This window comes from Microtus ochrogaster, chromosome 5 (genome assembly GCF_000317375.1).
Source record: "Microtus ochrogaster isolate Prairie Vole_2 chromosome 5, MicOch1.0, whole genome shotgun sequence".
Taxonomy (NCBI): domain Eukaryota; kingdom Metazoa; phylum Chordata; class Mammalia; order Rodentia; family Cricetidae; genus Microtus; species Microtus ochrogaster.
Window position 1 is genome coordinate 30,682,801 of NC_022012.1, and position 10,231 is coordinate 30,693,031.

General features: G+C 46.2%; 1 protein-coding gene across 5 annotated transcripts in view; it reads right to left on the minus strand.

Annotated features, from left to right (window-relative positions):
- Pknox2 (PBX/knotted 1 homeobox 2) overlaps window positions 1-10,231 on the minus strand; it is a 268,228-nt gene that overhangs the window by 191,402 nt on the left and 66,595 nt on the right. For 3 of the 5 annotated variants that reach the window (XM_026779165.1, XM_013346330.2, XM_026779162.1), the window contains exon 2: window positions 6,913-6,985. The gene's annotated coding sequence lies outside the window, so the exon portion shown is untranslated. The remainder of the gene's footprint in view (window positions 1-6,912; window positions 6,986-10,231) is intronic. The other 2 variants (XM_026779163.1, XM_026779164.1) reach the window with 1 other exon arrangement.

Consider the following 10,231-nt stretch of genomic DNA (forward strand, 5'->3'; position numbering starts at 1 on the left):
GACCCCCACCCCCCACCCCGGCCAGGTGCAGCAGGAACAGCACTTGGAAGTCCTTGGAAACTTCCTTCTGAGGTTCGAGGCTCTCCTGGAGGGTTTGGGGAGAAGCGGAGAGTGGTTGCTATAGTAGTGTCCGTGTCAGGCGATGGGGAGGAGGAGGGAAGCGCAAAGCTTCTGTTGGGTGAACGATTTGTGAGCGACGGCATTTCCGTGGGCAAGGGAAAGAGTGAGAGATAGGAGTTTCCAAACCCTGCTCAACCGTGCTTCCAGCAGGACAGGGTCTTCTTCCCTGTTTTCCTGCCCCTCCCCCAACTCTATCTAAGCCCCTCACCAAAAAGGTTTACTGAGAAGTCTCCAAATAGCCCCCTCTCCTGCAGGCACAGTCACACCAACTGAAAGGAGATTTAATTAGCAAAATCTCGTTAGGCAAACGAAATTATCCGTAAGACAATACTCTTCTGGACAGGGGGTATGATTAAACAAAGCCATTAATTGAGAGAGTCGCTTTGGCAGCTCCCGAGTTGCGCTCATCTCCGGGCAGGCTCCACTCGGCCTCCGTGGACCGGGGGAAGAGACTCTGGCCTCCTTCCTCTGCCAGCCTAGCCCACCTCCTCCCCACTTCATCTCTGCTCTTCCCAGGGCCCCTCCGGTTAGGGCTGCAGACCTCGGCATCTCATCAGCGCGGCCTCTCTGCTGCCAGATTCCCGCTAAAGTGCCTTGATTGCATAATGTCTATTTGCATAATGTAAATTGCAATCTCCTAGCTTGGGAGGCAGGAATCACAGAACAGCCATTATTTTTTACCACTCCACAAAAAATTCTACATTTAGAAAGCAGATTTGCAGCTCAGAAAGCTGTATAAATCTGAATCCGCCAAAACGCCATTAAATCACACCAATTAAGCTGGACCTACGCAGAGACCCTGCCACCGCTCTCCGCTCACTTCAGCCACAGAAGGACACAGGACACTGGAGGCTGAGGTAGTGGGGTTGGAGGCAGATACTGAGAGGAGGAAGAGGCAGGGAATTCTAGTCTACAAACTTGATCAGCACCCCCACCCACAACATCCCTCTTAACAACACACACACACACACACACACACACACACACACACACTATTCCAAAAGGACCTGGTACGACAAGGAGGGGAAGCTGATCTGTGTTCTTTAGGCTCATTGTCTGATGTCTTATAGGTTGCACTCTGTCTTGACTGTAGATTGCTTTTTTGAAATTATTATTATTATTATTATTATTATTATATTTATTTATTTATTTTTGAGAAAGCATCTCTGTATATGATCATTGCTTCATCGCTGGCTTGGAACTAGCTCTGCAGACCAGGCTAGCCTCAGACACACACGAGATTTGCAGGCTTCTGCCTCAGGGATTGAGAACACAAGTGTGCACCACCGTGCCATTTGCTTCAGACTTGGGATTTGGAGAAGAAAGTGTAACTTTAGTCAAAAGCAATGGAGGCACGGGGGGGGGGGTGTCTCTAAGCCAGGTACTTCACAGAGGATTAAGACCAATTCCTATCAGCTCTTTATTAACCTTCCCTCCTCTCCAGCCCAGGGGAAGAAAAACAGTTCCCTGAAGAGCCTGTCAGAGGGTCCTGGGAAAGAGCCAAGAGGACAAGGCGTCTGGAAGTGTGCTATTCCCTTGGACAATCACCCAGCACTCCAGCCTTTCTGAAGCAGTATACCTGGATACTCTTTTGCCTCTTTATTGCTCATTCAATATTCATTTGTCAAAGGGCAAGATGCTAATGTGTATTATTAGAATATCAATAGTTTATGAGTGAACTTTATGGCAAGTACAGTTAAAGGCAAAATTCTGGACCATTTCTCAGAAGCAATAGAAGGGAGTGCTCTTTCTTCCTGGTGTCTTTCCTTCTTGTCCTTTCTTTAAAATCTTTATTTACTGAACAAATGAATGGCAAAAATCACTGTTGAGCTCTGCGTAGCAGGAATGACTCTAACGTATTCACATCTGGATCCACAACAGCTATCCTAGAGAGTGGCGACAATGTGGTTCCTATAACTGTCCAAATTTAACAAGTTTTCTGACCTAAATACTTTGAAAGGGGAAAGAAAGGAAATCATTCCACACCTTCATGCCAGACTATCTTCATAAAGTAGGCCCACTTTAACTATACCTAAGGAAGTTCCCATATTCTCTACCTAGAATCTGAACACTAAAGGTGACACTGGGGATGATGTCATCGACGGTCTCTTGTTAAAGAAGAGTAAACTGAGGCTCTTCCCTTTAAATTTAGATTTTGTTGACATAATAATTATTAGAGGAAGTTCAGTGGTTGTCTGTACATGCATACAATATACACTGACCAGTTAATGAAGTAGTTTAAGTCTTAATAACAGAGAGCTGAATTTCAACTGTGCTCAGATTTTCTTCCTATGGCACTTCCCTCGTCCTCTGGGCCTTCCCTTCTTCATATATACAGAGCTAATAACAGAATCCCATGAAGTTCAGTGTGATGAGAGAATGCACCCCAAGGGCTTAGCATAGTGCCCAGTATACAGTAAACACTCAGCAAGCATTGCTTACTAATATTAAATTTGACTTCATGTGGAAGGAAGCCAAACCCTAGTACCTTTTCATCAAGACTAAGATCACTTACCCCGTCTCTTCCCTGCCTAGCTCCTGGCACTAGTTGTTCCCAAGTGTCAGCCCTTGTAAGATGGACTGGTTCTGTTTCTACTCTTGGGTGACTTGGGATTTGTTTTTATCCCTTAAGCCCCAGTAAAGTAGTCAGAGCACTCAGATTCCCTTCAAAATGTAGCAGCATCTATATCGGGCATGGAAAGGGGGATGAGAGTAGTTCCTTCCGTGTACAGGCTCCCAGACCAGACTTTGTGACAGAGGGAAAGGAGACCAGCAGAGGGCTTGGAGTACCCGGGGGAAGTTGGTGTCCATCAAATCTCTTGTAGTCTTTTAAGCTCTGAGCTTTGCCTAGAGCCTACCCCAGTTTTGATGGCCATGGCAATGGAGATATGGGAAACCTTGATGTGAGCAAAGACTCCTTGTTTACAGGTCTAGAATCCTCTAGTTCCGAGAGTTCAGGCTGTGGGTTATAAACCCACATTCTTCCTGGTGTGGACCATGGGATCCCGGTTTCTCCCAGCTCAGGACCTCCTAGTACTACCACACTCTGTCTGGGAAGAAGCTGAGTTTGGCTTGGAAGGGTTTCCAAGGCTAAGGTTTCTTCCCAGGGTTTAATGTGTGTTATGGTGGCAAATTGTCGTGCATTGTTTAAGCTCACCGAGAAGCAGACTCTGGAAGCAAGGTTGTCCCTCAGCACACTTCAGACCCAAGCATGTTTATGTGAAGCTTCCTCTAAAACCCCTGTCCTAGCCAGTGATGGCGCACGCCTTTAATCCTGGCCCTTGGGATGCAGAGACAGGCAGATCTCTGGGAGTTCGAGGCCAGCCTAGTCTACAAAGCAAGTTCCAGGATAGCCAGGGCCACATAGTGAGACCCTGTCTCGAAATCCAAAAAATAAAAAACAAAACCCTTGTCCTGAACCAGGCTGGCCTTCTGGTTCTGTGACAGGGAGAAAGAAAAGCAGTTAGCAGATGAGGTCTTAAAAACATCATGCCCTTGAGACTAGTTTGAAGGTAAACCATTTCCAACCCAGGTACTACTGTTTATCCTACAATGTAAGGAGGCCTCCAATGGAAGCAGAAGGCCAGAAATTCAGCCATGAGAAGCTAAGCCATGGATGGAGAGCTCAACTGGGAACTCCAGCTGACTGCCTCAACTTCCCTGGATGATTGTGGGTACCTAATGTGAGGACATCATCTTTCTGTTGTTATTTATTCTTTTATTTGGAGTCTCACTCAAGGGACCCTTTGTTCTGTATAGGACTCTCTCAGTTGTGAACTCCAATGGGGCTTTCCCTGTCAGTTTCTGCTGGTTGTTCATAAGCCCCTGATTTGATTCTACGTTTCCTTTGTGCTCTGAATTGGGATACTCCAATTACCTCTAGCACCTAGTTTGATGATATTTTTGCTGTCTGCTGCTTCTGTGCTCCTCACTATTTATTCCTTTATCTTTTGTTTGCTATCTACTTAATAAACTCACTCATTCAAAACTGATAGTACAGCTATCATAGATCATTCTCCAGACCGTACAGAACACATCATCCCCCCAGGAAGGGCCAATTTCAATTGTTCAGGGAAACAGGTGAGGCCCCGTTGTACAGGGCCAATAGCAGTTGTCGTCGGTCATGGTTTCCAAAGATGAACGCAACAGCATGCAATGGCTTCCATGTCTGTAGGTTATATCGTAGATTCAATTAATTACAGATAAGAAATAGTTGATAAATAAAGTACCTGTAATGAACAAGTCCAGGCGTTTTTGCTCCCTATTATTTTCTAAACAACATAGTATTAGCAACTATTTATGCAGCATTTACATTGTGCTCAGTGGTCTAAGCAATCTAGAGATGATTTCAAGCATGTGGGAGGATGTACATAGACTGCTTGTAAATACTATGCCTGCAAGTATCAGCATCTACAGACTCCGATTTGAGGCTCTGCAAGGGGTCCAGAACCATCCCCTGTAAATATGGAGGGATACACACACACACACACACGCACACGCACACGCACACGCACACGCACACATGCATATACACACACCTCACGCTTGCTCTTCTTTTAACGGGATGTTGATACTGTTGAGAGGTGGTGAGGAGTGTGGACCTCTGGACCCGTTTTTATGGACAGGATGAAGTGGGGCTACTTGGCTTTATATAGCAGGTCATGAAAGGCAACGAAGCCTCCACCTGGCTTTTGCTCTCCCTCAGGCTGCTTCGCCTTGGAGCTTAGCAGCCATATTGTAAGGAAGCTCAGATCAGGTGGAAAGGCCATGAAGGTCTGACTAATGGGTCTCAATTAAGAGCTAGTACCAAAGCCCAGGATTTTGAGGGAACAAGCCTGTGGTGGTTATACTGCATAGCTCTTGAGTTGCCATAACTGAAATCCCGTAACCAGTAGACAGAGACAAGCTGTCCTCTCTATTCCTAAATAAAGTCTTGACTCACAGAGTTTTGGGGCAGAATACACATTCAGCTATTGTATTTGTGTGTCAGTTTGTTACATAGACTAATAACCAAGACACCACTAGAATAAAACTCTCCCTGTTGTTTCCAGCAAATCCAGTATCTTTCCACTATTTCCACGCAAATCCGGCTATTACTTGTTTCCTCTGAATTCCTTCAGACACTTCAGATATTCTGTCTCTTCTTTTCTTATCTTGTCCCTGTCACTCTGCGACTACTGTCTCTCTTCTTTCTGTCTCCCTCTCCAAAGGGTAGGATTCTCGCACCTGAGGTGGCTTGGGCAACTACTACCTGAAAAACTTTTGACTCCTGCCCATCAAAGAGCTCTGGACCTGCTCTTAGACTCCTCGCTATAGGTCCAAGAGTGTCCCTTTGCCGGAGCTTTTCCTGGGTTTCGGTGCCCACTGCTCAGATTGCCGGCTTTCCCCACACAATGCAGAAGGAAGATACAATTTCTCTGCTGCTCTCAGCTCTCATTAAGGTTCACGCTCAGCTTGCTCCTTAAACCTGTTTTGACTTATGAGGTCCCAGTAACCTCCGGTATGAGGAGACATCGATTCTCACAGAGTTCATCTAGCTCCCCCGACCCACATTCACAGCCGCAACCCCTATGCCCTGTTCTAGGCAAGCTTTCCTGGAACGGGATGGAGAAAGGCACCCTTCCCCACCCCTCCAGCCTGGGAATTTGACCACTCCAGAGCCAGGGCTTCAGAGGAGGTGCCCTGGGAGCAGAGGCCCGTCAATCACTCACTCAGGCAACCAGCACTGAATTGCAGGCCATTAGGCAGAGGACCGGCGCCCTGCTCACTCACCGGGTAGTCATCGGCAGGATGTTAGCCGATCGCAAGTCGGCCATTCTTATGATTTATTCAAACACTCATTACAGTCAATCTATTTTTACACAGAGGTGAAGATGTGCACTGATAACGGTTAATCATTTATAATTCCATGGACTGGTTGAAAGCCAATGTACTATCAAAGTCGCAGTGGTAGTACCTCAGCCTCAGGTAGCCCCTGAAGCACAGTAGAGGAGTCTCTATACCGGCTCAGGGTAACCCAGTCACCTGCTAACACTTATCAACTGAAAACCAGGAAGAAGGTGAGTCCCAGCCCTGCCCCCACCAGGAGCTCATGCCCTGCTGGAGGGAGCACAAGTCAGAGGAGTGGGCAGTGGGGTAGCGCTGCAGAGGCCCAGACGGGAGAGGTCACAGTGAGCTGGAATTACCAAGAAATGGTGGACAGAGCAGGCTTTGGCCACCAGCTACAAGTGGGCAGACTGATGCCGAGTGTGGCGGCCAACACTGAGCCCGTCAGCCTCCGATGAGGTGGAGTCGTTTGAGTGCTGAAGGAAGGAAGAGATCGGCAGTGTTTCCTTTTCTCTCCTTTGTACATCCCCAGAAATAACTGACCAGAAAAGAGACCATGAGCTAGGAGCATGGCCTGGACTGGGGCCTAATGTCCTCCATTCTTCCCTGCACCCCATTCTTCCCTGCACCCCTTCTCGGGCCACAGACAGAAGTGGCTGAGGATCCGGTTGGCCTTGCGAACTCAGTGACTTCCTTCCCCAGCACTCACGACACGTGTAACATATCAACTCTACCTTTATGTCCAATCGATACAGTCTAATTAAACAGCATGTCATATTACAGAGCCTCGTTGTCGCCTCCAGACGTAATCTAATTAGAGACCCCACTGTATTTTACGTTGTGACCGGTTCATTGTTCAGTGTGTCTCTTCTGCCATGTGCAGCAGGTAAGGATCAGGCTTGAGGCTGGTCCTGAACCCATAACTTTATAAGGTCGGTGTGGAAAACACCAATCAAAGTTACTTACAGTTCGGGGCCTCTTTTCTGGTGAGCAGCATGGAGGACAGAAAGCCTTAAAGTCTTGTTCCAGGCGTCACCTGCTAATAAAAGGAAACATGTTTATAGACTGGGTAAGACTCTGCTGGGGTGACCAGAGGGTAAGAAGCAGGGTAGGCATGGGGTAGACCCAGGGGTGAGCCTGCCGAACAGCAAAGCTGGGACTAGCAGCCCTGTGACCACAGAGGAGAAAAAAAAAGAGCTCTCGGTGGCTAAATGTTTCACGCTGTCCAAAGCGATAACTGCTCACTGGAACTTCTCACCTGGTGGAAGACCGTGTGCTTGGAAACAGAGCTGAGAGCCCTTACGAAAGGCTGAAGGGTGGGCAGGAAAGTCTGCACAAGGCAAACAAACAAAATGGACCCCATTGCTCATGGTGAGAAGATAAAAGTCTTGCAGCAGGAGGAAACTTTTTTCCATTTAAAAAATTTTTGAGATTATAATATAATTACACCATTTCCTTTTCCCAACAAGAGGAACATAAGGTAAAAAAAAAAAAAAGTCCAGTTGAGTAGGAATGAAAATATGCATGGAGAGGCATGATGGGGACAACTTAGAAAAGAAATCTAACTATTTTTAATTTGTTTCCGGGATATTTAAAAAAAAAAAAACAGAAGCATATGTTTATCAGGTGTCTGCTCCATGATCTACAAGCACGGAATGTACAAACAACAGGATCCTTGGGTCCTGTTTTTAAAGTGTTACCAGCACCTCACTGGGGAAGTAAGCTTGCCCCCAAGAAAGAATACCAGCGAAGGCAGCATTGTGCAGAGTTATGCTAAGTTCTGGCAGAGAACGTCGTTCTCTCTCCACCATGCAATGAAGTTAGCAGGGTTGAAGCACTCAAGGGAAGTTTCACAGGAGGTAGGATGTGAGTCGGAATAGGCATGACTCGGCTGGTGGGAGGGAGAGGGTGTCAAGCATGGAACGTTTCCACTTAAATGTCTCCCAACGGCCTGCGTGTCAGAAGCTTGGTCGCCAGAGTGGCACTATTAGATGGAGAGGCAGAGCCTAGTGGGAGGTATTTGGAACACTGACGGGCCTGGAAGTGGATGGCATGACCCCAGTTTCTCCCTCTTTGCCTTCTGCTCTTCAGTCAGAAGGTGAGCAATTTTACTCTGCCGCATGATTCTACCAGAGCACACCATGACCACACACAGGTCCAAAGTCATTCGGCCAATCATCTATGGAGTAGACCCTCCAAGACGATCAGCCAGAATCAGCCTTTCCTCTTTATAAAATGATTGTCTATGATACTTTGTGATAGTGATGAAAAGCTGACTCACACGGGGACATGCTGAAAAAGGGAGGTCATCTAAGGAAAGACGAAGAGAGGAGTGTGGAGGGCCCTGGGACAGGGTCAAGGTTTCTCTGCTTGGTGGATTCTAAAGGGAGAAGCGATGCCAAGCAAGCACAGTGGTCTAAACCACCCAGGACTCTATCGGGCAAAAGATGATTAGGTCTGGCATCAGAGCTCCTAGTTACTGAAAGCTGTTTTGGTAAGGACGTAGTAGGACATGGTTCCACTCTCCCACTCACTTGGGCATTTCCCCTTTAACTAAGACAAGAAAGGCATCCTGGGGAAAGGTAGACTTTCAATTGGCTGCAGGCATGAAGTATAGCAAGATGCACACATGGAAATAAATTGTCCCTCTTATCCATGAAACACTCTAGGCAAAGGCTCTTTTGTGGCTGTCTACTAATGGCTGCATTATTCCTGGTCATAGTTGATGCAGGTCCCTCATGAAGTAAACCATGTCACTAGACTGTTAGTCACTAAGGAAAGAAACACATCTTATATATCTTTATATCCCTAGAGTTCTGCAGAGTGCCTCAAATGAGCCAGATTCCCAGTAAGTATCTGCTGAGATGTTGAATGATGGACACTGTTCCCTCCAGAATCTTTAAGAGCAACCAAGTGCCAGCTCTTGGTTGGCGGGGGTCTCTAATGTGTATTCTTCTTCGGTCCTTCCACATTATTTCTGAACTGGGGACACAGTCTCTAGAGTCTATTAAATGAGGCAGTGTGTTCCCTGTCTGCCCTTCTGTACTGCTCATCTGAGACACCAGTAACTTAGAAACTATAGCGGACTTTTCTTCTGCACACGATGCAAAGCCAAGAAGGGAAGCAGCTATGCTAGAGAATCGGAATCCAGATTGCCCCAAGGCACTGAACAAGCTAAAAAAGATGGCCTAAACTAGAACATTCATTTTTCCATCACCAGCTTTTATTTCTTGCACACCAACATCATGACAACCACAAATGAAATAATTTTGAAAGTCAGGGGCAAAATTGCCCACAATCTCATTACTTGAACCATCAAATTATACTCTATGTCCACATGCAAATCCATTTTCTTAATAAAATTGTAGGAAATAATTTGACAAGTATATGCACACAAATCTTGGCTCTTATACTAAAAAAAAAAGAAAGAAAAAAAAAAACCAACTGCAGAACCAGAATGGGTTGAATCAGTTTGAAAAACAACAGAAGAACCTTGGGTCATCTGAGTTCAGTGCAAGCTCAGGATATGCTGTTGACGCTGCCAAGTTGTTGAATGTGATCTCAGTAGCTGTACAGTGTCTGGCTGAGCTGTGAGTGATGTCCTTTGGACTTAGCAGCTCATATTAGTTCTGTATGCCGTAATGCTGTCATATTTTAAGAACTTTGACATTGATGAGTAAAAGAAAGAGGAAAAAAGTTGTTTGGTGGTTAAAATCTAGTAGTTACAAGGGCGTACATGTTTCAATTTAAACTTGATCATGGGCAAGTTTTTGAATCTCTCTGTGCCTTAGTTTTTCATATTTAAGGTAGAACTAGTGAAACTCGATTCTCAGAGTGGCTGTGGGGTTGGGAGGTATCATACAACCTAAGGTGTCTTAGAATAGCGTCCCATACAAAATGAGCGCCTGCTGGGCACCAGCTATTATTGCATTCTTTTCATGGGAAGAGGCTGGGAGGTAGAAAACAGAGGAGAAACAGGACCTGTATCTGCCTTTTGTCGCTCTTAGTAGTACCCCCGGTAAGAGAGTTAGGAAGACCATTGCCTAAAGCAACCTGCTCCTCTTCCTCATGGTAGACTGCCAAATACATAAAGAAACCGCGAAAGAGGGACTGCCTTATTCCAGAAAGTAGGCTCAAGACTAATCAAGGACTAGAGAGAGAGAGACAGAGAGAGACAGAGACAGAGAGAGAGAGAGACAGAGACAGAGACAGAGACAGAGAGAGAGGAGAGAGACAGAGAGACAGAGAGAGAGACAGAGAGACAGAGAGAGAGAGAGAGAGAGAG